The 27,714-nt window shown below is 37.7% G+C and overlaps 1 long non-coding RNA gene across 1 annotated transcript; it reads left to right on the top strand.

Moving 5' to 3' along the window:
* Positions 1–2,312: 2,312 nt before the first annotated feature.
* LOC127506356 (uncharacterized) lies at positions 2,313–27,236 on the top strand. The gene is made up of 3 exons (XR_007927958.1): positions 2,313–2,457; positions 2,721–2,829; positions 26,862–27,236. It is a non-coding gene; the product is annotated as an uncharacterized LOC127506356 (long non-coding RNA).
* The last annotated feature ends 478 nt before the right edge of the window (positions 27,237–27,714 follow it).

The raw sequence follows: 27,714 nt of genomic DNA on the forward strand, positions 1-27,714 counted from the left end.
TTGAATGAATCGTTTGAATGAAAGATTCAGTGACTCACTCATAAAGACTCACCTATACTCCAAGCAGATACTTCTTTTGAATAAGTAATTTCCAACCTTTAAAAATGTTCTATATGAATGTGTGTAGTGAATGAATGTAATCTAGACCCGTCATGATTACACTGTTGTGTTGTCATTGTCATGTGACCTACAGCATCAGTTGTGTCGCTTCACTGCCATTCACAAATCCTCTCCCATGGGATAGTAAAATCTCACTAGAAGTAGTAGGTCATCCAGGTTTCGCCTACTGTTTTATGAATCTTGTGGATTCGGACATACTACTCTTTTCACATACTGTTTTTTCAACTACTATAGTATAAAGTATGGAAGTATGCGTATTCAGATTCAGCCTGTCACTTGTTTTGTTCAGGAATTAATCCATCTTTTTTTAAAGAATCATTAGAATGAATGGTTCAGTGAATCACTTAACATAATGACTCACTTACCTTGATAATTAGTTAAGAAAAAATATATAAAATTTACAATTGATACAATACAATCGATTACAATTGATCACAACTGATAATATATTAGTACTAGTACTCAATAGTAGTTTAAATTTCAAAGGCTGAAAAGTAATATTGGCTATGCAGCTTGCCCATCGTCTCTATCTAATTATTATATTCGCCAGGTCAGAAGAGCATTTGCTTATTTATCATTTTAATGAAAAGCTGAATTTAAAAGCCCAGTGTTTTTGATGATGTGTGATGTGTTCATAGATGGGGGGTCAGTTCTTTGGGTAGAAACACACTCATTCTTTTAAGTTCTTTCCCCTCTTGTTCCTTTTTTTTTTTCTGCCTCTTGACATGTGTCACATTTTGGGATTCTGCTCTCCCAGGATAAATGCCAGATTACATGGTGTAGTATTTTTATCCTCTCTACATTAAATGAAACAGCTTACAACATCAAAGTGGAAGCACATCACACACATCAGCAAAAAAGAAAAAAAAAAACTGAAGAAGGCCCATAATATGCTTCCTTTGATCTTCCCCTGCTAATAATTATCCCGGCTACATGCAGGCATTCAAAGTCAGATTTGAATTAATAAGGCGACTGAATCCACAAAATGAAGAGACGTTCTTTAAGTGCTCATTTGAACCCATCAGCTCGGAGATAAACTTGATTATTGACTTTTACGCTTGGTGTATTTTCAGGGAACCAACATGAACAGCTATTGTTTACCTCTGGGAGGGTTAAGAGACGATTGTGTTTTTATCGACAAAGTAATATTGTGAAACTGGCCACATTTTATTAGCTGTACATTTTATATATTTATATGTTTTACACTGTGTCCTAACCTGGTGCAATGCAACAAGATTCTAGACAAGACCCTTATTCCTCGGTTAGGATTGTGTAGAGCTGTAGTCCACTATATGGAGAAAAATCCTGGAATGTTTTCCTCAAAAACCTTAATTTTGTTTCAACTGAAGAAAGAAAGACATAAACATCTTGGATGACATGGGGGTTACTAAATTATCAGGAAATTGTAATTCTGAAGTGAACTAATCCTTTAAATTTGCTTTACTAAAATCTATTTTATTGAACTCTTTTGCCTAATTCATGTGACACAGAAATAAGAATGAATTCTATTGTAATTGCTATATTCAGCATAATAATAATTAACCTGACATCAGACTCAGCTGTGGTAAGCGTTTGCTCTGGAAGGTAATGTCGGTCTTTCATAATGGCGATATAATGTAAGCCAACTTCACAGGAGGAAACCACCAAAACTTTCAACCATGATGGAAAATTCCTCAACCTGGACGATTATAATGATGTGATTGATTAGTCTCAGATGGAGGCCGTGGTCAAATGTCACTGTCTGGCCTTAGCGGGACCCCCCTCGTCTTAATCAGCACATTACTGTTGGTCTCTGGCTAAAGGAGAGTCCCTGTTTACCCCCTGTCTTATAGGCACAGTCAAGCAGAACTGGAATAATGCTTTTCCCGCACTGCTGGAAGAATTGAGAATCAATACACTCGTGTTACCGGTCTAAGCTCAGGCCTGAAAGGGGTTGTGTGTTAAGGATAACCATATTTGGAGCACTGGCTCAACAGTTCCACCAATCAGGGGTCAAATGTCTCTTTGTGGAGACAGTTTTGTACAATATATTTGAGCCACAAAAATGTGCAGATTCATTGTAAAACCCTCAAATAAAGCTCATGAGATGCTGTTGGAGAGGAAAATAGACCTGAGGGAGGGACAATGAGCAAAAGGAAAGCCCCTTGCTGTCCACACAGAACTTGAGTCATGATTTTTGCTCGCACTGTGTACATTTCCCTGCATGTCGATTTCATTCTCTTGGCATATGAATTGTGCTGTTGCAAAGGTGGTGGAATGAAGTGATTCAAACCAGAAGCCTGATTGCATGGAAATATCAAACGGGAAGGAATCTTTTTGCCAACTTACTGTAAGCTGGTAAGGAGGATGTGTATGTGGCCTCTATAGGAAATGTCAGTTGACATCTTCTTTATTACCTCAATATTTAGGGAATGTGATTTAGATCTCTGAGCTAAAAGCATTTAAATCAAATAACTTTCAAATTGAGGGTCTGTTTAATATGCAGAGTTTAATTTGGGAAGACTTATATTACCAGTGTTAGGTGGGGTTTAGTTTAAGGCAGGCAGATATTTTAACATATTAAAGTAGTAAATTAAGTGTCATTATGTCTATTTTTACAGTAAACATCTGTTCAAAGATGTTTCAACAAACTGCCTCAGCCTTAGAAACATAACAACCAGTAGCCAAAATCACCAGTTCTGCGCTGACTGGCTGACACACAAATTTCAGGTAAAATAGAATTGTTTTATCAAGGTAAAAAGTAGCTATGATAATTTTTCTAGGGAAAATCTAGTCACCTGATTTACCAAAGTTTGTGAGGTTCATGCTAATGGATCTTTAGCCCTATTTAGATGGGATTAGTTTTACAAGGGTAGATGGAGTAATGTCATTTTACCACAAAAATCCCAGTAAAACTACCAGAAGTGGGAGGGGTAACTCGATTTACGTCGTCGTCAACCTGTTGTATTACATATAATCTATCTATCTATCTATCTATATCCATCCATCCAACCAACCAACCAACAGTTAGGTGCGGTCGAACAATTTAATTAAATTAATTAAATTCTGATTGGATTCTATTGGGGAAATAGGCACCTACCTAAAGCTAAAAGAAGTTTTTTGCCTCTAACAAGTGCTTTTGACCTTTTTTTTTTTTTTTGATGTGACTAGTATGTGGAAAACACTTGATGTTTGCCACAGACTTGTCCCACCGCCTAGAATGCAACTGAATGCTTCTTCAAGCGCCTCCATACTTAAAAAAAACACGGAAAACTACTTTTAAACGGGAAATGACTGAATATTTACGTACATAATTACAGCTGCTCTATTCGCACAGGATAATAAGCATTACCTGTAGTAATTTTTCTAGACCTTTTTACAGAAGGTAAAAGTCGCCACAATTTTTACTGACATTGCCCATAATGATTACTGAGATGGCACATTCGGACAGGACCCACCTTCCATGTAAAACTAATCTCGTCCGAATAGGGCCTAAGAAAGATATTCAAATATTCAATGTATATGTGCTTTTTTATGTTATGTTCAATTTAGCATCCCTTAAACATTAGGCAGTGTTATTTATATACTATAATAAAATTAAGTGAGTATGCAAAACTTATTGCGCATTTTTGGATGGCTTAGGCCTGTTTTTACAATGCAAGTGTACACAACACAGAAACACATATTACTAAGTTTTGGCATTCATATTGCTCACATGTAATGGAGGCCAGCTAGTAAGAGATGTGCAAGTAAACCTCACTCCTCTGATCTCAAGAGATGCTAGAGGTTGCAGCCTTTACCCTCCTTGTTAGAGCGTCCGACTCCCACGTCGGAGACCCAGGTTCGCGGCCCGCGCAGAGCGGGGTAAGTAGGACCTGGGTGAGGGGTTACATTGGTGCCGTGACCCGGATGGGAGTGAGGTTTAGGGGGGTGAGTGTAACGGAGGCCAGCTAGTAGTCGCTGTGAGAGTAAACCTCACTCCTCTGATCTCAAGAGATGCTCTGCGACTGACGCTAGAGGTTGCAGCCTTTAGCCTCCTTGTTAGAGCGTCCGACTCCCACGCCAGAGACCCAGGTTCGCGGGGCAAGTAGGACCTGGGTGAGGGGTTACATCGGTGCCATGGCCCAGATGGGAGTGAGGTTTAGGGGGGTGAGTGTAACGGAGGCCAGCTAGTAGTCGCTGTGTGAGTAAACCTCACTCCTCTGATCTCAAGAGATGCTCTGCGACTGACGCTAGAGGTTGCAGCCTTTAGCCTCCTTGTTAGAGCGTCCGACTCCCATGCCAGAGACCCAGGTTTGCGGTGCGAGTAGGACCTGGGTGAGGGGTTACATTGGTGCCGTGACTCGGATGGGAGTGAGGTTTAGGGGGGTGAGTGTAACAGAGGCCAGCTAGTAGTCGCTGTGTGAGTAAACCTCACTCCTCTGATCTCAAGAGATGCTCTGCGACTGACGCTAGAGGTTGCAGCCTTTAGCCTCCTTGTTAGAGCGTCCGACTCCCATGCCAGAGACCCAGGTTTGCGGTGCGAGTAGGACCTGGGTGAGGGGTTACATTGGTGCCGTGACTCGGATGGGAGTGAGGTATAGGGGGGTGAGTGTAACAGAGGCCAGCTAGTAGTCGCTGTGTGAGTAAACCTCACTCCTCTGATCTCAAGAGATGCTCTGCGACTGACGCTAGAGGTTGCAGCCTTTAGCCTCCTTGTTAGAGCGTCCGACTCCCACGCCGGAGACCCAGGTTCGAGGCCCACACAGAACGGGGTAGACACACACATAAGTTGTTTTAATGCTGAGCTTGCCATGCATAGCTTGTCAAACACACCAGAAAACGTAGAAACTACGCTATATTAACATGGTCTTTTGCAAAATAGGCTTTTATGAAGCAACATTAAATAATGTCTTCTTTATAAATGAATTACCATTGGGAATTAAATATTGTTCACTTTCTCATGCACATTAGATTCAATGACTGTAAAATCTCTTATGGTACTCAATGACTCATAGATGTTTGTTAAGGACTTCTTTCTATCACTCTATTTTCTGTATAGAGCAACAGAAACACTGTCAGTGTGAACACAACACTTGAGCCTGCTTTTGCAGTGAAGCTTCAGCTCCTCTTATGTGTACAATGCAAAAGGGCCTTAGTCGTTCTATCAACATGACATTGCATGCCATGAGTCAGTCCCAATTAAAAAGGGAGGCCGTATTACAATTTAAAAGAAAGTAAAGAATTGTATTGCGAAACATTGTATTGCATTTGTTTTTTTCTTTCTCAAACTAGATCAATTCAGTACACACAAAACCAAAGCTCGGCTGCTTTCGATGGTTTGAACCACCCAGCAATGCTACATCAACAGGAACGTAAACACAGAGCTCTCCATGTGGTTTTGGCTCGGTCGTGGCCTGATCATTATACACTTTGATCATCTAAACCTGAAGAATGCAGACAAACCGCTCCCTCCTCCAGTTTTCTCTCTTTAGCTCCAACAGCCAGTTACTGGTACTTAAATAGGCAGCATATTAGCATAAATTAGACTGCATGAATTTTTTAAAACCACAGCATGTCGTACTGAGGTTGACAAATAGTCAAGTCGGTGATTTAGAAACTGTATGGGGAGAACAACGGGCCGCACTGCTGCTTGCCGGCGTAAGCAAAGACAGCGGGGCGTCACGAGCAGATGGGAATTTTTAGCAAACAACAGTCGTATGATGATGAAACAGAAGGAAGGACATGTTTTGGTGTCTCGTTTTATTTTTTTGAGAGTCATTTTCTTTTATTATCCATGCTATCTCCTTGACATCCAAGTGTGGGCGACTTGTACAAAGCTTTGAAAAAATCTGAGGTGTCGGCACAAATACATAAACATGAAAATGAAAATATGTATGCATGGAAACAATCACCGCACCCCCCACAAGTGTCTTCGCCGTGGTCCGCTTCTGTAGCTCGAGGACTTATTACCATTGTGCCTTCGGATTCAGTGTTATTTCTGATTCTCTGACTAGCAGACCGGGTATCCAAGCCTGTTTAGCCACAACACACAGTAAATGTATAAGGGATGCTAGGATGGCCAGTCACCCACTGTGAGCCAGCTGTGATTTTTAGATTGCAATTCTCCAGCTGTGCCGCCCCCATCAAATTCGGCTCTTTGTTGTTGAAGAAAAGTGCACATCCATGAAAATGGAGTCGAGCAGACCCCTCAGAGAGAGGACAAAGACAAACCGGTTCAAAGTTGGGCCAGAGAACGAGAAAGAAATTCAACCTTTCACAACCCACCCTTTTTTGTTTGTGTTCGTGTGTGTGAGAGGGATTACCACACTCGAAACAAAATGGCCGTCCTCAGTGCTTCACAAGCCTGAGAGCACACCACCTAACTGGATTGTTGAAGCGTTCGCAGTGAATGCTCAAGAGTTAACCTTTGGGGCCAGTGATCGATACACGGATATTTTACGTGTTCAGTGGCAGGCCTGCAAAGAGACGGCCGGCTCTCGGGCTGGAGGGAGTTCTCGCCGGCCTGAAGGCTGAACGAAGTGGAGAGGTGGGGGCAAGTGGAGATGCTAGAGAGACTGATTTCATTCAACGTGCCTTTTAGGTAAAATCAATAATGATCTATTCATTGAGTGTCTTCCATGCGGTGTGGGCTGCCTTCTCCAATAATACCTGACAAAGAGCAGGAGGCCTCTAAACACCGACCAAGTCAAGCTGTAATGAAACCGGCTCTCACAGGTCCTTAACTGAGGCTGATATTAGCTTTGTGTAGACGGCTGTGCTTCAGTGCTCAGGTCTGACCTGGGCCCTTGGGGAGCCCCGGGAGTCACACTGACTCAATTCGGTGCTTACTCACACTGACTCAGCTCCGAGGGAGCAACCGGTTAAGCATGACACACTTAAACTTAACTTGACCTTATTTTCTACTTGGGAGCATTGACTGTTAAAGACTCACTTTATTTTGGAGTTGTGCATCAGTTAGAAGCTCTTTTTTTTTTTTTTTTGGAGCTCTACTTTCATGCCCTTTGACCCCCGTGTGGCCTGTTATGGCGGAACCTGTGTTTTTAAACAGTTTTTCAAATAAAGACAGATTTGCAGCTCCAAGTCCTATATAGATTGGTATATAATGGAGCTTAAAAAAAAGTTTGGGAGGAGCATGTTCAACTACTTACTTCACTTTTATTATGTCTTAAACAGCTTAATAATATATATAATATATAATAATATATATATATATATATATATATATATATATATATATTATAAAAAGGCAAACCGTTCTGAAAATTAATTAAAAAAAAAAAAACTTAAAAACTAGAACATGGTTCTAAGAGTCATCAGATTTAATACTTCGTAGATATATATATGTTTTTTATTTTTTTTTTTTTTTTTTTTGATGGAGATGGAGGAGACAGGAGCAAAAGTAAATATAATATCTATAAAACATTAACATTTAATGTTTTGGGCTTTTTTTTTTTTTTAATACATTCTTGTTCACATAAGTCCCAGTGTGCCTTCTCTTGTTTAACATCCATGTAGCCTTTTAAATTTATCCATCAAAGCAATGTTGTCCATAAAACCTTCATAATGGCTTTTCTGTCCAGCCCTGCCTTGTTCTCAATTAAACATCATATTCTGGCACAATTAATGAGCTTTAGAGGTTCTCTTTTTCATTAGAGGATTTTCTTGTCTCTGGAATTGGCCATCCATGCCACCCCTTATAAGCATAATGTTTTCATTATGCCTGCCAGCCAACCCATTTTGTGGCCGTATTATTTTAATTGTTTCACTTAGATGGTGTATAACATTAATAATTAAGTCCAAATGTAGAGTGATAAGAGCTTTATGATCCTTCAGGCCCACTGGCTCATATTTTTTTTTAGCTCTCTTTTGAACTAATTAATGCAATGATTGAGGTTACACACACAAACACACTCACTCACTCACAGACAAACTGAATGTTGATGTGGTGTTTGGCCTCTGACAGAGTGCTGCATTAGAGGGACTGACAGGGTCTCTTTAGACTCCCAAGTGGAAGTACAAATTAAAAATAATTATAGTCTAATCACAAGTGGAGAGGGATCTTAATCTTAAGTCATTATGGCAAATCATCAAAAATGTGACACTGACAAATAAATAAATATGTAACTTGCTTAGAATGATGTTCCACAGCTGCAGAAAATGTTTTGTGAAATGCCACATTTTGGTAGCTTTTCTTTCACCATTTGAAGTCCAGTTGTTTCACAGAGATGTATTTCACATTACATTATTTTACTTTTATAGTTAGTTACAATCCTTGATTTTAATTGGTCGAAAAAGTTTCTGTACGTTAGTGATGGGGATTTTTTTTAATTTTGCAGGTTTCATTGAAGCTCCAATAAGTGGTGAAGTGACCGCCTTTATGAATGAGTCATTGAATCACAAACTCAACCAATTTGTTCAAAAACACTGTTTTAGCAAAAGCATTTGATTTCAATGTATATATTTGTGTTGTTTCAGATATGTTATGGATGTCTTTATCATTTTATTCTTTAAGCCAGTTCACTGGCAAAATGTGTCTGCTAAATAAATATAAAAAAACACCTATTAGTGTAAAGACTGAAGAAATGCTGCTAAAGTGTGCTGGAGCTTATTTGGTGCTGGTGGTTTATCTGGTCTGTTTTCTGACCTCTGAGCCTCCCTCAACACATTTTTTTGAAAATGGAGGGGGTAAAAGAAAAGGAATGCATTTGTCTTTCTCTCCTGTAGCCACTTAACCAGCTCTATTCAAGATGGGATCAGGATGGGATCTATCTATCTATCTATCTATCTATCTATCTATCGTCTGTCTGTCTGTGGAAAGAATATACAGTTAGCAAAAATAACCCCAATAAATACATATAATACTTGGATAATACTTGGAAATTTTGTTTTTGCAATTTTGTATATCCTACTTATAGATATGGTTTCTGGTTCTGCTAAAAAAAATAGTTCATTACAACATAAACAGGTAGAATACTACAACCATATTATTAATACATAGTATATAAATACATATAAAACAAAACATTTAATATATATATATTAGGGGTGGGAGAAAAAAAATCGATCCATCGATGCATCGCGATTCTCTCTCCAACGATTCTGGATCGATTCTGACAATTTCAGAATGATTCTTAGCTTAGTTTTTATTCAGATGCGCGATGACGCTGAGTGTGATTTAGAAACACCCGGATTCTGCTTGCTTCCAATTCCTCACTCACATACACCACTCAAACCTTCTGTTAAATAATCTTTCATAAAGTTCGGAAAGGTTGAAGCGAATTACAACGACATTCGCGGTCTTCACTGCACAGGATGCGCTGTGAGAGGCGCGAGCTTTGTTTGATGTTGCTGTGCGCGGTCTCGCCCGCCGTTATTTTCCTTACAAATGCTCTACGAAGGTATAATTTATGTCGTTTGGAATGCAGTGGACTTATATATTTAAAATATGAAACTCACTTACAGAAGGCTGCTTTCAATTTAAAATGCTGACGCTTTGTTTGTGAAGATTGCTCGCGCATGCGGCTGTGTAAGTGGTTTAATGTACTTTAGTCTCAAAATGGTTTTATGACGCAAAATTAATGTAGCCTAAACACAGGCAGTTTTGTCTTAAGCTATTAAATGGACAAGACAAACCGCATTACTTATTATATTTCAAAAGAGATCCGTGCGTGAATGCAACTTATTAGATCTCCCGCTGTCTGTGATGTAACAATCAACAATCAAACGACAGTAAATATGAGAAAGAAAGCGTTCAGATAATCTTAAATAATGAAAGCACTCTTTGTTTATTGCTTGTAATATGTTTCGTTGCTCCTCTTTATTATTTGCTACTTGCTTGTATGTTTTGAAGTTTAAAATTCTTAACATACAATTGTTTTAATTCATTTTTTTTCAATTTGTAATTATTTTAAAAAGTAGGCCTACTTATGTAAGGATTTGTAAATGTATGGATTTTAAGGTTACGGATCGGATCGTGAGGTGACTAAAGATTCCCACCCCTAATATATACAATACTACTACTATTATATATATATATATATATACACACACACACACACACACACACACACTTTTATTCATTTCTTTGCACTTTGCTGAATTCTCAGACGAGATTTCATCTGCTGTTGTGATGAGTTGAGGTGTTTTTAAAAAATGCTGGTTTTCAGACCAAAAGGGTCCAAGGTTTGTTTCTTTGCCCATTTGAAATGGAAAGTAGTGGGAGGAGGGAGAGAAGCAGAAAAGGGGAAGGAAAGCATGTTTGATGAAAGGCGAAAATGAAAACAGTGTGTTGGTGGGACACCATTATAGCCTCAGGCGGGCTGATGAAGTGCTTGGCTTATTAACAGATCCTTTTCTTTTTTTTTTAAAGTGTGGTCTAGCACACACAATCTGTTGAGAGATAGCAGTGCCATGGCCAAGCTGTGACCAGACCTTTACAACACAGGCTTGCTGGCCCTTAATGAGCTTGGCCTTGACACACAGATACATGCACACACACACGCATTATACATGTAAACTGGCCTTCATCTCTCTCTTCATTTTAAAGCATTACAATAAGGCCAAAGCTTTAAAGAACTTGAGGTGTAAATGCAGTAAATGTAATTTTATATACATTTAGCAGACACTTTCATCTAAAGTGCTATACATTGCATGCAATGTACATTTTATCAGTTCTTGCTAAAAATCAACATGGCAAACTGGCAGCTCCAGTAGTAAGATGAAAATATTTATCTTGAACTCTGTCATGGAAACTACATATAAACCTTAATTAAACAATTTAATAATTAATTAAAAAGGAATTTATACCTGTATGATATTACACTGTAGCCACATTGGGCTACACCTCCACTATGGTTTCGGACACCACTACAAATGGCTCAAATAGTGGCCAGTGTCCAGTGGAAGTTAATGGTGTCCAATGTTGTTTAGACCGCAGCGCTCTTCAAAATATCTCCCTTTGAAGAAGAATCATAACCCCCCCATCCCCATTTTGTTGACATATTAGAGTTAAATATAGTATAAATGTATCTCTTTTCATTACTCCATAAATCAGAAAATACTGTCAACAGCCAGAATATAATAAAATCATGTTTTTAGGAAAAAGTGTTATCGTGCGAAGAATATATTAACAAATCCCTCTTTAAAAACCTTAAGACACTGTAAAAAAAATACTTTCATGATTTGTTATCACAACATTTTTTTCTTTTGTCAAATGAACTTCAATAATTAATGTGGTTTAGATAACATAATTTTGAGTTTCTGTTGATTAAACCAATCACCTTCATTGAATTAACTAAAATATTTAATTTCAATGAACTCAAAATTTTAAGGCAATCAGGTAACTTACTTTTTTAAGTTAGGACAACAATTCTTCTTTACAGTATATGAAAAATACTGAAATGTTTGGTGTGTGTAAGTGCTGCTGTACTGAAGCGGAGTTTTGCCTGTTGTGTCTTGCCCTAATTGCAATTAATAACATATCAATACTAAAAACTAGTCATTATTGTGACTTTATTTTTAGTTACGCAAATGTGAACGTTTCATTTTATCATTTTGCAAACATTATGGGAATGTTACTTTTGAACCCTTAATTAACATTTAAAAAAACATTAGTGGAATGTCCACCTTAAACATTTCAGGAAAAAAAAAAAACATTCCATGAAGATGTATACTGTAAATAACATTTCAACAACATTATTAAAGACCAGATAACTTTGAGCGAACATTTTAACCTTGCTAGAACGTTAGCTAAAGTTCTGAGAATGTTCCCTGTTAGCTGAAACTGTGTTCATTCTGCCCTAGACCAACAGCTTCAGAGCAGATTACTTCTCTTACTCTGGTTTATAGATCTACCTGGCACTGGAAGTAAGTGCTTTTTCCTGACAGTAAAATCAATGTTCTCCTCCACACTACAGTAGGGGCTCAACAGGCTCTGAATGTGCTGAAATAAACAACAGGGCTCTCTTCACTTATGGGTCCTTCCTTACATAGCACTGCTAACTTGACAACCTATCTGTGGTCACCAACAGATGACTCTTTAGCGTGTATGAGCATTTGTGTAATCTTTTTAAAGATACATGAAGGGCCAGCACTGATACGGTGGATAAGTCTTTAGGCAAAGTAGTATGTGCCATCCAATCAAACTTGCAAGACTACTGCAGCTGAAACGAGGTGAGGGCTCTGGTAATGATGAAGCGCGTTCAGCTGATATTTTCCACAATTACTGTTTTTCATTCCAATTGTGCTTCTATTAAGGTCCTACAGAAACTCATGAATTCATTAATGCAGCTCCAGCAGTTACGAGATCCTCCCAGGTTTTTCATGTAAACAGTGTTTTCCATACGGCCTTGAATGGAACATTAAGTGGGAGTTCTGAGAAAAACAATATCCATTAACATCTAAATGGAAAAGTAATAACATTTTCCCTGCACCTATATATGAGTGTACACATCTTATTAAAAAGTAAATAAATAAATATTTACTTAAAATGAAAAATATATAAAATTATTTAACATTTTATATTTAAAACTATAAACACAATATATATTGTAAAGGATTAGTTCACTTCAGAATTAAAATTTCCTGATAATTTACTCACCCCCATGTCATCCAAAATGTTTATGTCTTTCTTCTGTCGAAAAAGAAATTAATGTTTTTGAGGAAAACATTCCAGGATTTTTCTCCATATATTGGACTTCAGTGGGGTTCAACATGTTGAAGGTTCAAATTGCAGTTTTAATGCAGCTTCAAAGGGTTCTACACGATCCCAGCTGAGGAATAAAGGTCTTATCTAGCTAACTGATCGGTCATTTTCTAAAAAAAAAAAAATTTATATACTTTTTAACCGCAAATGCTCATCTTGCACTAGCTCTGCGATGCGCCACGCATTACGTAATCATGTTGGAAAGGTCACGCGTGAAGTAGGTGGAAGTACCGACCCAGTGTTTACTCACACGAAAGGACCATTTTAAACAATAAACTAATGCAAAGACATATAAATATGTGTCAGTCAACATACAACAACTTTTAAACGGTCCTCCTCCACACTTGTAAACACTGGGTCAGTACTTCCGCCTACGTCACGCGTGACCTTTCCAACGTAATTACGTAACGCGTGGCGCATCGTAGAGCTAGTGCAAGATGAACAGCTGTGGTTAAAAAGTATATACATATTTTTTTTTTTTTTTAGAAAATTACCAATCGTTTCACTAGATAAGACCCTTATTCCTCAGTTGGGATTGTGTAGAGCCCTTTGAAGCTGCATTTAAACTGCAATTTGAACCTTCATCCGGTTGAACCCTGTTGAAGTCCACTATATGGAGAAAAATCCTGGAATGTTTTCCTCAAAAACCTTAATTTCTTTTCAACTGAGGAAAGAAAGACATGAACTTCTTGGATGACATGGGGGTGAGTAAATTATCAGGAAAGTTTAACTCTGAAGTGATCTAATCCTTTAATATCAAATATCATGAATTATTAAATTATAAATATCAAGTATTAAGTCTTTGAGCTGTAGGGTCTACAGGATTTCTCTGTATGATATGATTTTTGGTAACACTTGGGGTTTTGATGGCCTGCTTTAAGCTGGGGATACACTGCACGATTTTAGCAATCATATAAGATCTTTACAAATCACACTGTGCCACATGGATCTATTAAACTTGGATACGACATGCTTGTAGACTGTACGATGATGACACCTATTGAGTAGTAGGCTACGATGCAAGTTTCTATAGAAGAATAAAACGTCATCAACATGCGCTACTGGTAAACAAAAAGACCATGTTGAATCACACTTTGGCAGTTGTAGTTTTTATGTGTGCTGAAAAAAAAGGAAGGGGCGAAAGAAGAAGGGAAAGGAGCTTGAGGTAAGCAGTTTTAAGTTTTAGCGCCATGTCGCGTTGATTTCATGTTGCATTTTTATTGGCTGGTCAGTAGACGTAGGTCGTAGCAGCAAACACACTGTGCGATGATCATGCTGAATTTCTGACACTGTCAGAGAACGATCGTAGGCTATCTTTGGTCACAAGACCGGGAAAACCACCAATTAAGAGCCACGATCACAGAAATCACCACGATTGTTTTTAATTAATTTGGAAATTAAAGACATGGTCATCATAGAAGATGTGTATTTGGATATATGAATATTGTATAAATATTTTAAATAGAAAAATCCTATTTTATCATATCATCATTGCTTCACATACCGGTTTAATCCTTGTTACCTTGTGTATGGTTTAAAATTGAGTTTTTTGGGGTGAATTAACCTGGCCTCTCCACTTTTCCTCCCCCATCCTCTTCTCCCCAGCCTTCAGTGCTTTTACTTACAATGGCTGAACAGATGGATCACGAGATCCACAGCGCCGCAGAGAACAAGAGGGTCACTCTGCCCTATCACTTCTGTTTGAAGAAGAAGAAGAAAAAAAAAATGTAAAAAGCAGGAGTCCAGAGTGTACTTGAGTGTAAAATCACATTCTGATGTGCTCGGGCAGCTTCCTCCTCTCATGTACCGGAGTATATTAAAACCTCCCTCACTCTTCCCTTCAGTCAGATACAGATTACAGTCCTGTTTAAAAGCCCTGCTATTTCTCCACACAAGTGCTTCGGTCTGATCGCTTGCTTTGTTTATGGGTCAACACATTGTCTTGCCCGCAGAGCACAAATGTCTTCAGCTCCATCTCCAGACTGAGAGTGTCTTCCGAAGATTGACGCACTTGATACGCATAATAAAGAGCATCTTTCTGCCGATCGCCTGGCTTCTTTGAATTGTACCTCAACCGATGCTTTCACAGCTCTTAGACCTTTTAGAGAATCAAATAATTTATGAGGGTCTAAGTATGTTTTCTGATGCTGGACTTATTGAAAGGATCAAATGATCTTTGCATGATAAAAGATGTGCACTCAATAGAGAGACACAAAGTGATTTCAATATCTGCAAGATGTTTTTAGATGTTTTCTACTGGAAAATATAGCTTTGCTAGTCACCAGCATTATATATGTTTTTCATGCTGAAGTGGGAGTGCTGGTGGACCAGCTACACCAGCTTGAGAACAGCATGACTATGCTGGTCCACCAACTAGACCAGCATAAACCAGCCTGGACCAACATGGAATTCATGCTAGTTTATGTTAGATTTAAAAATAAAAATCAGTCATCATTTACTCACTTTCATGTTGGCTTTTGCTCATCTTCAAAACACAAATGAAGATATTTTTAATGAAATCTGAGAGATTTCTGTCCCTCCATTGAAAATCTTTTCACCCAAAACTCTTCTGTCGTTTTAATATGTTTATAGAGATCTTAAAATAAATCCATATGAATCAAGTCACTTTAGATCAACAGATTTAAAGGGTTAGTTCACCCAAAAAAATGAAAATTATCCCATGATTTACTCACCCTCAAGCCATCCTAGGTGTGTATCTTCTTTCAGATAAACACAATCTAAGATATATTTAAAAATATCCTTAGTACTCCAAGGTTTACAATGGTTGTGAATGGTGGCCCAAATTCTGAAGACAAAAAATGCATCCATCCATAAAAAAAAATGAATCCATACGACTCCAGGGGGTTAATAAAAGGCCTTCTGAAGTGAAACAATGCATTTGTATAAGACAAATATCCTTATTTAACCTTTATAAAGCAAAATAACGAGCTACCGGTGCGACAGCCATACACATTCGTACGGCCAAAAAGCGTTAACTTTCGCGACATAGTACACAATGACCTGACGTTCTACACAATGACAAAATGACGCGTTATAGCATAGGACATAGCGTACTACGTCATGGCATGGTATAGAACGTCATGGCATTGTGTACTATGTTGTGGAAGTTAACGTTTTTTGGCCGTACGTCAAATGCGTATTGCCGTTGCGCCGGTAGCTTGTTATTTTACTTTATAAAGGTTAAATAAGGATACTTGTCTTACATAAACGCATCGTTTAACTTCAGAAGGCCTTTATTAACCCCCTGGAGTCATATGGATTCATTTTTTTAATGGATGGATGCATTTTGTCTTCAGAATTTGGGCAGCCATTTACAATCATTATAAACCTTAGAGGAACAAGGATATTTTTAAATATATCTCAGATTGTGTCTGAATGAAGATAATCATATACACCTATATGGCTTGAGGGTGAGTAAATCATGGAATAATTTTCATTTTTGGGTGAGCTATCCCTTTAATTTAGGCATTTATATAAACATTGATTAGTGAACGGAACCATACTTGCTTGACTCATGACAGCAAACCTCATTGGTTCTTGCAGAAGCTCAAACATGCCTTGTGACACTCGAGAATGAGAATCATTGGTTCCCACACATTAACAGGTATTGAGCTTCCATTTACTAAATTTAAATGCCCTATGTATGTTTATGTGAATAAAAGCATAAATTACATTTAGAAACAAGAGATTTTGTATAGCCTACATTTTTTAAGAGAAACTAAGTTGCGACAAATGCGAAACAATAGAAAATGTGCGACAATCATTTAAAAGCTGGTTGGTAAAGCTTGTGTTCAAACACGGTTTTGTCAGATGGCCTATTGTCTCATGTGCGCATTTGATGCAAGTTTAATGCACACGACAACAAATATAGCGCAAAGAGTGACATCTGATTCATGAAAAAGGTCTCGAAACTCGAGTAAGCGGTTTGAATCAGTATCAGTGAACTGTTCAGAGCCATTGCTGAGTTCACAACTGACTCAACTGAACCGCTAGTAATTTTACTGTTATGTCTGATTTGAAATGAACCAGGAACTTATAAAGGTCTATTCACTGTCTAGTTGTTTACATAAAGATGCATATTCACAACATAGTTTTGCTGTATATATTATTGTGCACTATTCACCAGGCCATGTCACTTATCACTTCATTATTTTTAGTGAAATATTTTCTAATTTGCAGAGAACGGGGCAGCCTTCTGTAAAAACCCTGTGTCAAATTTCAGAACTGTAACTGATTTGTATGTCTCTCTAACTAAAGTTTCAGGATATTTGAGACCACATTCACTAATTAATGTTAATTTTAATTGCAGTGCATTTAAATTTCTTCTGGAAAATAAATAGAAGCGATGCTATTTAAAAACATTTCAAGAGAATTTCTTTGAGCTGACAGGAAAACTAATATTTACAGACATTTTTAGGGCACATTTGCTGCCTGGGACTCTCAATGCAATGAAAATGCTCATTACCATATATTATGATTTAGAAAGATATGCAAACGAGCTGCCATAATTAAAAGCAATGTGTAATCTTCTCCACATTCCTAAGCACAAGTGCCACAGCGCTGTCAAGAGGGAATTAGTGAAACACGAGCACCCAAATCTGAACTTTTCTCTTCTGGAATGCAGTGTGCTAATGATCTCTGCACTGAGCATTAATTAGGTTTTAAGCTTGTGCCTCAGTTTAGCTTTTTAACCCAAATAAAAAAATATTATATATAAAAAAAACAGGCCTATGTTTGAGGTGAGACATGGACCCTGTCAGACACATGGATTCCTGGTGTGTTTTGGTGAAAGTGTGACTCCTGAACACACGTGAGCATCAGATGCTGATGTGTGTCATTAGGACTGATGATCAGGGCGAGTGAAGATGCACGTCAGTCCTTGTGTCTGTGAGCTCAGACAGTCTGTGCAAGTCATTCGAGAGCCGTCAAACCCACTTCAATTCTGTATTATCTTCAATTTACTGTCATCTGAACAGAGCTGCTCACAGCTGAGCCCTTTCTCGTTTAATTGCTCTGTCTTTCTTTCTTTCTTTCTTTCTGATTGCTTGCTTGCTTTGTTTGCTTGCTTGCTTGCTTTCTTTTCTTTCTATCTTTTTATCTCTCCGTCCATCCATCTTTCCATCCATTAACTCATCTGTCTGTCTGTCCGTCCATCCATCTATCTATCATCGTCTGTCTGTGCATCAGTTCATCTGTCCATCCATCTGTCTCTATCTATCCATACTTTCATCTGTCCATGCATCTGCCTGTCTATTATATAATTCATCTTTCTGTCTCCATTTATTCATTTGCCTGTCATCTACTTATCTGTTTGTCTATCTGTTTAGTTTTTGATGGTCCCATCTTCCTTAATTTTTTTTCATCCATCATCCATCCATAATTTTCCCTCCTTCCTTAATTTTCTTCCATCCATAATTTTCCCTCCTTCCTTAATTTTCTTCCATCCATCTATCCATTCATTCATCCATAATTTTCCCTCCTTCTTAATTTTCTTCCATTCATCCACCCATCCACCTATTCATCCATCCATAATTTTCCCTCCTTCCTTAATTTTCTTCCATCCATCATCCATCCATCTATCCATAATTTTCCCTCCATTTATTCATTTGTCTGTCATCTACTTATCTGTTTGTCTATCTATCTGTTTAGTTTTTGATGGTCCATCCATCCATCTCCCATCTTCCTTAATTTTCTTCCATCCACCCATTCATAATTTTCCCTGCTTCCTTAATTTTTTTCATCCATCCATAATTTCCCCTCCTTCCTTAATTTTCTTCCATCTATCCATCCATCCATAATTTTCCCTCCTTTCTTAATTTTCTTCCATTCATCCACCCATCCATCTATCCATAATTTTCCCTTTCTTAATTTTCTTCCATTCATCCACCCATCCATCCATAATTTTCCCTCCTTCCTTAATTTTCTTCCATCCATCATCCATCATTTTCCCTACTTCCTTAATTTTTTTTCATCCATCCATAATTTTCTTTTTCCTTAATTTTCTTCCATCCATCCATCCATAATTTTCCCTCCTTCCTTAATTTTCTTCCATCCATAATCTTCCCTCCTTCTTTAATTTTCTTCCATCTTTCCATCATCCATAATTTTCCCTTCTTTCTTAATTTTCTTCCATTCATCCACCCATCCATCCATAATTTTCCCTCCTTCCTTAATTTTCTTCCATCCATCCATCCATCCATCCGTAATTTCCCCTCCTTCCTTAATTTTCTTCCATCCACCCATCCATTCATCCATAATTTTCCTCCCTTCCATAATTTTTTTATCCATCCATAATTTTCCTTTTCCTTAATTTTCTTCCATCCATCCATCTATTCATCCATAATTTTCCCTCCTTCCTTAATTTCCTTCTATCCATCCACCCATCCATAATATTCCCTCCTTCCTTGATTTTCTTCCATCTATCCATCATCCATCCATTCATCCATAATTCCCCCTCCTTCCTTAATTTTCTTCCATTCATTCATCCACCCATCCAAAATTTTCCCTTCTTTCTTAACTTTCTTCCATCCATCCACCCATTCACCCACCCATCCATCCATTCACCCACCCATCCATCCATCCATCCATCCATCCATCCATCATTTTCCCTTCTTTCTTAACTTTCTTCCATCCATCCACCCATCCATCCATCCATCCATCCATCCATCCATAATTTTCCCTTCTTTCTTATTTTTCTTCCACCCATCCATCCATAATTTCCCCTTCTTCCTTAATGTTCTTCCATCCATCCATCCACCCATCTATCTATCTATCTGTTGTCTGTCTGTGCATCAATTCATCGGTCCATCCGTCTGGCTCTATCTATCCATACTTTCATGTGTCGGTCTGTCTGTCCATCCATCTCCGTGTCTACTAAATAATTAATCCTTCTATCTATCTGTCCCTATTGATGTGTTTGTCGGTCTATTTATCTGTCTGTCTATCTACTGTTTCTGTTTATTGACTGTCCATCCATCCATCCATCCACTTTTTCTCAATTCTTATGATCAAGTCTCCGTGAAACAGATCAAAAACGAGAGCTGACAGCAGCATGTGACAGCGGCCTCTTCCTCTCCTGACCTTTCCGAGACCTCCCATCATGTTCAAACTCCCCACAATCACCCGCTGCAGCCGTTCCCTGCGATACACGCCAGCGCCATGCGTTCAGCCAGCTGTGTACCGCGCTCCACCAAAATATACAGAGTCAGCAGCCGCATTCATGGCTCAGTATAGGCTGGTGGGCTGAAGCATTTGTGTGCTTTCGCTGGCTCAGCCGTAACATGTGGAACAATTAACAAACTGTGATGAGAGATGTGCGTTCAAAAGTTGACAAATGGGGGGGAAAACGAAAAAGACCGCATTGCCATTTCTACAAATGGAAAACAACTGGCTGTGTGAGCCAGCCAGCAGAGAGAAAAATTCTCTCTCCATATTAGTTACAGACGAATACCACTGGCACAGGAAAAATATCATAGCCTGCACATGTTCAGACAACAGTGAAGTCTGTGTAAAGTGGTGTGAATTGCTGTTTGTTTATGTGTGGATATGTTGTCAATAAAAAGCTTGGCGTGGATGCAGTCTCTACATGCAGACGGTTATGGATATGTATGCTGTATGTTTGTGGAGGTGTTTTGGTATGTTAACTGGGCCTGTAGGCAGCTCTATGGATAGATAGCTTACAAAATATGGCCTTGGACAAGAACAGTGCTGTAAATTTAGATATGTAATGGTTCCAGCATGCTCCATGTGGTTCGCAGTGACTCCAGACAGAATAGACAAACGCACTGTAAAAGTGTGTCTCAATAAAGACATTTAAAGTATCTGGAACGCTCATCGTGCTTATCAGATTTTCCAGCCTCTGGGCTTCCATATTTCTTTTTTTGACCTAAAGAGCTTGAGCAGAATTTAAAGGGATAGTTCATGCAAAATGTAAATATAGGGTGAATTCAGGTTGATTGGGGCACTTTTTTCCAAGTTATCTCAATGGCAAAAAGTGTCACAATCACCATGAATTCACCCTACAATTGAGAATCAATGCTGTTTAAGTATTTAATTGACACCTATTTTGACTCAAACTTCAATTAGAGTTTTCAGATTAGATTTTCAGTGAATAAGAAGACTTATAATATACCACATGAGTCTTAAAGACAAATTTATGGTGGTTTTATGGTGCTTTTTTATCCTTGTCATATACAATCTTTGTTGTATTTTCATTTTTAGCTGAACTATCCCTTTAAGTACTTTTTTTTTATAAAGTTTTTTGCAAACTTTTCAGATTTAATAGATCTAAGTGTCATGGTATGCTCTCAGATGATAACTGCATATCGACTTAGCGCCAATGGCTGTAAATTGGTCTACACATGGCTAAGTAGGTTTATTTCATAATTCTTATAAAGCAATTTAATCTTACCTTACACTTCATCAAGAAACATAGAAAGAGGGTTTAATGAGAGGGATATTTCATCATTTCTCATTTACCCTGCATGACGGTACAAAAAAGGGGATGAGAAATGAAATGAAACGGAGCATTTTTAATTATGATCATTTTGATCCCAGCAAACATGTTCCTTGTGGAATTAGTGGGAGCAATTAAAATGTAATTTATGTTCCTTTCAGCATACGCCGAGTGTTGATTTAAAGCTCAGCTAGCATGCACTGTTTGTTCCAGTACAGCTTTATGGGGCCTAATTAGCAGTGGTTAGCCAAGACTGCTAGCTGTCCAAACAAACTAAATACTGTTGGCCAATAAGACACACTGAGAAGTGTGGAGGCTGGTCTCTAAACGTGTGTCTGTAAACCAATCAGCCTCACTGTGGTAACATTGATTAGTGTCTGGCTGAGTGTGTGTGAGTTTGTGGCTCTGTGTCTGTGTGTTTATGTGGGTGTGCCGCTGAGTTTGTGACTGAGTACATGAGAAGAGAAGAGGGGGAAGAAAATTCTTCTAGAGAGAAACCAAAAACTGTATAATTATCCACACACACACTGGATCAAGTTTCTCTTTAAAAAGCAACCAATTACTGTAATGTGTGTGGTTGAAAACAAATTCCTGAAAAGAGATGGATTTTCCTTATAAACACGAATAGTTTTCCAGCAGCAATCAGGAGCGGTGCAATGTATTATTGGAAATCTTTGTCTGGTCAGGTTTGGCAATGTAAAATATCAGAATTATAGATGTGTCACAGGTTTAACAGAGAAAAATAAAATATGTACCTTTAAATAGTCAAAATTAGACACTATCAAAGTTTTATTAGTGCTCTTATTAAATGTTTTGAGGACTTTTAAACCTGGACCTAACGGCATATTATTTTGCTTTTCATTTTTTAATTTATGGACGTCATACCCCTTTCACCCTAACATTGATTAAACTTTTAATGCAGGAAAAAATAACCACAAACTTCACAAATACGCACTTAAGGGTACAAGAGCAAGAAAAAGCAAAATGGGCAGGGGAAAGGGTCAATGACGTGACGGGTCATTTTTTGGTCCAAAGGCCTTAATAATAATAAAAAACAAAGATATGGCATCCAAAGTATGTAAGGTAGTACAACTAGATCTCTTTTATTGAATCCAAAAGGATTTAATTATATTTTGCTACATTTAAAAGTATTTTAAAGATTTTTAGGTGTAAAAAGATCATTCGGTTTAACCGTCCAAAGGCCAATACAATAATTTCATTTGTGATTAAAACATCTTAAAATGTAATAAATGTATATATTTTTTTATCCTGGCATGATTTTATAACAATATATATCAACATAGTGCAAAATAGTATTACAATTATGTGTAGAAGTCATTGCTTTGTTATGAGAAAGAATGTCCGGAAAAATGAATTTCATTGATGTCATCCGGAGTAACCAATATAAAGGGTCCATTTTGGATCAAGTTATGCGATCAATATCATGTGACAGGATGTGACATCATTCGGAAAATGTTGTAATATTTTAAAAACTTAAAAGCTAACTAGCTAGCTAGATATCAGCCTGTTAGCACTGTTTGAAAATATCGTCATTCAGTATAACCAAAAGTGTCATTCGGTAAAACTGGAAATTTTGGTTAAACCGAATGACTTTTTCTGTGATTTTGGTGAAATTTTGTCCATCTTGTAAAAAATGACAAAAGCAATGTTAATTGATTATAAAAACCACATAATCTCTTTGTTGACACTTAATAAAACCTCAAAATTAATTATATGTCCATTATGTTTTTTTTTTGTTTTTTTTACACTTTTAAAAACCTTATTCGTCAATGGCCCATACACACACACACACACACATATACATTCCAAACATTATATTATATTATATTATATTATATTATATTATATTAATTTTCATGTTAGTAATAAAATATTTGGGCAAAACATGCTGAAAGCAAAGATGCATTTAAAACAAAACATTTCATGTTATCAACAAGAGAGGGAGCATATGTTGTTCAAGTGACATCATGAGCATTTGTGTCAGTTTAGTTATGCAACATCGCACCCTACTGTTGTTATATGATACTGCATTTTTATTCATGGGAATCATATTTATCTAGCCTTTATACAGTATTAAAAAGAGACACCAAGGATTACATTTCAGAGTTACAAAGCAGCCATTTGAACAGCAAACACTATTTATTTGAATAGAAATGCGTTTAGACCTAATGTTTTCAAAATGGCTTAAGTGGCAAATTTTGAACCCTAAATATATAGCCATCTTCCCATGGGCTGAAACAAAGGGAGCGACTACCCTGAGAAGCAGCTAACCTCCAAATAATGGCTGTTTTTCATCTAAAACTCATCTTGCTTGATTGGTGAGGCTGAAAAGCTGAGCTTAACCTTTAAAAATATTGCCATGTGCTTTTAATAGATTCCCTGAGAGCCCCATGATGAAGAGAATTACAGAAATGAACAAGGCAAACAATCAGGGACCTCACTACAAGGCCCTTGCCATGAGAAGCATTTCAATCACGCACCCAGCTGAATTTTCTCCCAGACCGGAGGTTAATAGCATGAAATGCCCTTCAGTCTCCTGAAAGCGAAAACTGGAGCTACAGCAATATATCTGTTTCATAAGTCACCAGCTGCCTCATATTACACCGCAGAGTTGCTCATAATTCAACATGGGAACATATTCTTTGAAATTCCACAGGAGGACCCCTGATATAATTGTTTATTTGTATGTTTTAAAAGAGGCCAAAGGCAACTGCATGGTGTTATCTCTGTCAATAGAGCCGCATTTATTAGTGCATGTGTTATTGGATGCAGTGAATAGAGAGTTGGAGACGAGGCATAACATGTTTTTACATACAAGATCAGAAAGTCCCTTTGGGCATTTTTTATTTTCTCACAGAGGAAAAAAACTCTTGCTTGATGAATAAACAAGACATTATGGTAGAAAAGATGAGGATTGAACTAGTAAGAAAAATGATTTTTCTGTCTCTGCATTGGTTCAGTCTTAGTCACTTATTTAGTTGATTTTGCTTGAGTTTGATTGCTTTGTCGTCTCCAGATGCAAATTACACTTATAATTCATGTGATTAAAAAGCCACATTAAAATGCTTAATGACTCAAGGATGTTCATTAGATTGAATGCACTGAACGCTACAGCGTTTCATTTCTGGATTCTCTTAAGGAAGCGTACAACAAGAGCCGATGCATCGGTCACTCTGAGACACTGCGGCACATAAACACGGAGACTGTGTGAGAATCATAAAAGTCTGCCGCCCTGTAAAATCTGACCCAATATGAGCAATATGCGTCACTGTAATTGTGTTTATTGGGAGAGGGCCCAGACACTGTGGTAATTACATATTGTTACAGTCTGCATCCCTATATATTTGATTTATGTATTTTGGCTCCAGCTGACAGATAAATAAGAAAAATTGTTATATTAAGCGGTAATAAATATGAATCATTTCGCAATCTGCCAGGAAATAATATTGTAATCTGTGAGGTGGAAGGCTTAAACAATGTATGTATTTGTGTGAGTGTAGAGCATGGTCTGTACTTTGGAGAGACTGATATATCACAGCCAGCTGAGACACAGGTTTGAGTCCTGTAATGTTTCTGCGCTTTAATACTGGACATTATGTACAAGTCGTTCCATCTGTTTCGGTTAGGAAATATGTGAAAAACAAAAATAATCAATGGAAGTAAATGATTGGGATAATTCTATAGACACAGTTTTCACTGTGGATGACTGATATGGGAGAGTGGAATACAACTAAAAGGGACTGATCACCCTAAAAATGAAAACAAAAGAAGATATTTTGTCTATGCAATGAAAGTCAATGGGGTCCAATGTTGTTTTGGACCCCACTGACTTCCGTTATATAGACAAAAATTAGGGCTGCACTTTATCGCACGATGCAAAAAGTAACATTGAAATCGCTCTTAAATGCGATTCTTACTGCGATTTTTGAAATCACAAAGGATGTGCTTATTTTTTTATGCGCAGCTTGTCAATGAAATATGGCTCCAAATGCTAATCCATATGAAAGCACTGCGAGTTTGAGTCGCTTATAATGTACATTTGAAAAAGCAATATGCCTCAAACATCTTTCCAGACATGAGAAGCATTTATTAACATCTTGTCCAACAAAAGACAACATTTAATAGCATGTTTTTACTCCAAACTCACTTCATAAGGTCAGTTGAGCATCCTTCTGTGAGATGATGTGGCTTCAGAATAAGGCAGTTGTGTGTTTATTAGTCATGTTTAATCAATCAAAGCGTTTAAATCTTCTGTTTATTCAGCTACAGTGATAGTATGATGCCCATAGGGATTTCCTGGAATGACATGCCTTATCTACATTTCTAAGGCAGGGCATATTTGGAGTTTCTGCGCAAGAGCGCCCTCTGGCTTTCAGATAGAGAAGCATTTACTACTGATCACAGAGCCGTACAGCTCTGACAAGCTGCACATAAAATAATCGCAGCCTTTGCAAAATCACGTGCGATAAAATTGCGATAAATTGTGCAGCCCTAACAAAAATAATTGTAAACAATAAAATTTTTCAGAAGGAAAAAAGCCATACAGGTTTGGAAAGACATGAGGGTGAATAAACAATCTTCATTTTTGGGTGAACTATCCCTTTAAGTTGTTCTTGTTTAAATTGGGGGCATTTACTAATGCACAATCCCATTCTAAAATTTTATTTTTTTGCACATTTTGCATAAATCAGCCTGTAAAATGTTTAATGTTCCAAATTTTAATGTAGTGAAGCCATGTTTTTTTGCATGTTTGTTTTTAATGTGGTGGAAACAATAGTATTTACAACCGTATTTCCACCATTTAAATAGGAAAGATATCACTATTAGTTGCTTGCAAAATTTTGACTATTAAAAACATATACATGAAATGAGGGGGTGGGGGTGGGGTAATTTACCATACATCTACAGTACAGTCTCGTTTTTTTTTTTTTTTTTTTTTTTTTAAACATTTACAAATGCACAATCCTATTTTAAAATCCTATTTCCCTGCACATTATTTACATTTGCATAAATAAGCCTGGAAAATGTTTAACATTTCGAATTTTAAAATAGTGAAGCGATTTTTGTTTTTAGTGAAAACAATGTGTTTAAAGGCATTTATGTTCAAATGTGTTCAAAGTAAAAAATATATTACTATTAGTTTGCTTACACATCTTACCAGAAGCATGCGGCCTACTTTCTTTTTATAATTTGTGGCTAAAAATGTTATAGTATGAATCTATGTGAAGTATATTAATTATTATCAGTCTTAGTGCTGTACAGTTAAAGCACAGCATGTCAAAGTTTTGCCACCATACTTACTGTACATCCAATCACTCTGCACCACACAGCCATATGCACACAGACAAGCAGTCAGTCCTGCCTGTCAGCGGCCATAGAGTGGCAGAGTCAAGCTGTCTCCTCCTGAGTTTCTCTGTCTCTCCTCTGTCCTCCTTTTGTTTAGCACTCTGTACTCTATAGCTGTTGAGCATCAGCAAGACTCTGGCCTGACCTTTGCCGGTAATCCTTATAAAACATAAATGCATGATATCTCCGCTTCCCTCTCTCTCTCTCACTCAGTCTCTACACAAGACCACCCCATGGCCCTCATTACAAGCATCCCACTGCCACCCGATGTCACTGTCTAATTACAATCACCCTTGATCTGCTCGATCATGACGTGAGACCTGCAGCTCACTGGCGTGCAGTGCCGAGGGTCTTTTCCCCGCAGGCGGTGTGCTGAGACGGCCCGACAGGACTGATGAGGACGACGCTTGCGGCTCTCCCTCCACGCTGCACCGCGAGCCGACAGGCGGAGGATCATTAGTGAACCAGCTGTTAACAAGCAGCGACAGGACAGCCAATATCACTTCCTGTGTGAGTGACACGCCGTGGGTGGCAACGCGAGGCCAGGTGGGCACAAGTTCATCTGATTTAAAACTCTAAATCTCCTGCTTTTCCAAGTTTTTCAACGAATAATTAATAATTACACAGCAAATGAATATATTTACTTGTATTAGATGTATGTTTTTTTGTGTGCGAGTATAAATGCTTCTAGCTTTCTTCATTAAGTCTGTTAAAGGAATTAATCACCAATAAATAAATTCTTTATAATATACCTACCCTTGTGTTATTCAAAACATAAATCTCATGTTAATCTTGAGCACCTATAGAGTAGCACTATAGAGTAGTACCTATATAGTAGCACTTATGGAGGTCAGCTAAACAAATGTAAACACACACAATACATCATCGCATTATCCCTTGATAACTTTTGATTCACTATACGTTTGTGTTGTTAACATTATGCACTTACGCGCCGATTATCATCAAAACAAAAACATTTGATGAAGTTTTACTTAAAGCCTGCAGTTCCGACTCATGACAGGGATCCGCTCCATCTTTCAGTTTCAAACGATCTGCAAATCCATCA

This window comes from Ctenopharyngodon idella, chromosome 23, assembly GCF_019924925.1.
Source record: "Ctenopharyngodon idella isolate HZGC_01 chromosome 23, HZGC01, whole genome shotgun sequence".
Classification (NCBI taxonomy): Eukaryota; Metazoa; Chordata; class Actinopteri; order Cypriniformes; family Xenocyprididae; genus Ctenopharyngodon; species Ctenopharyngodon idella.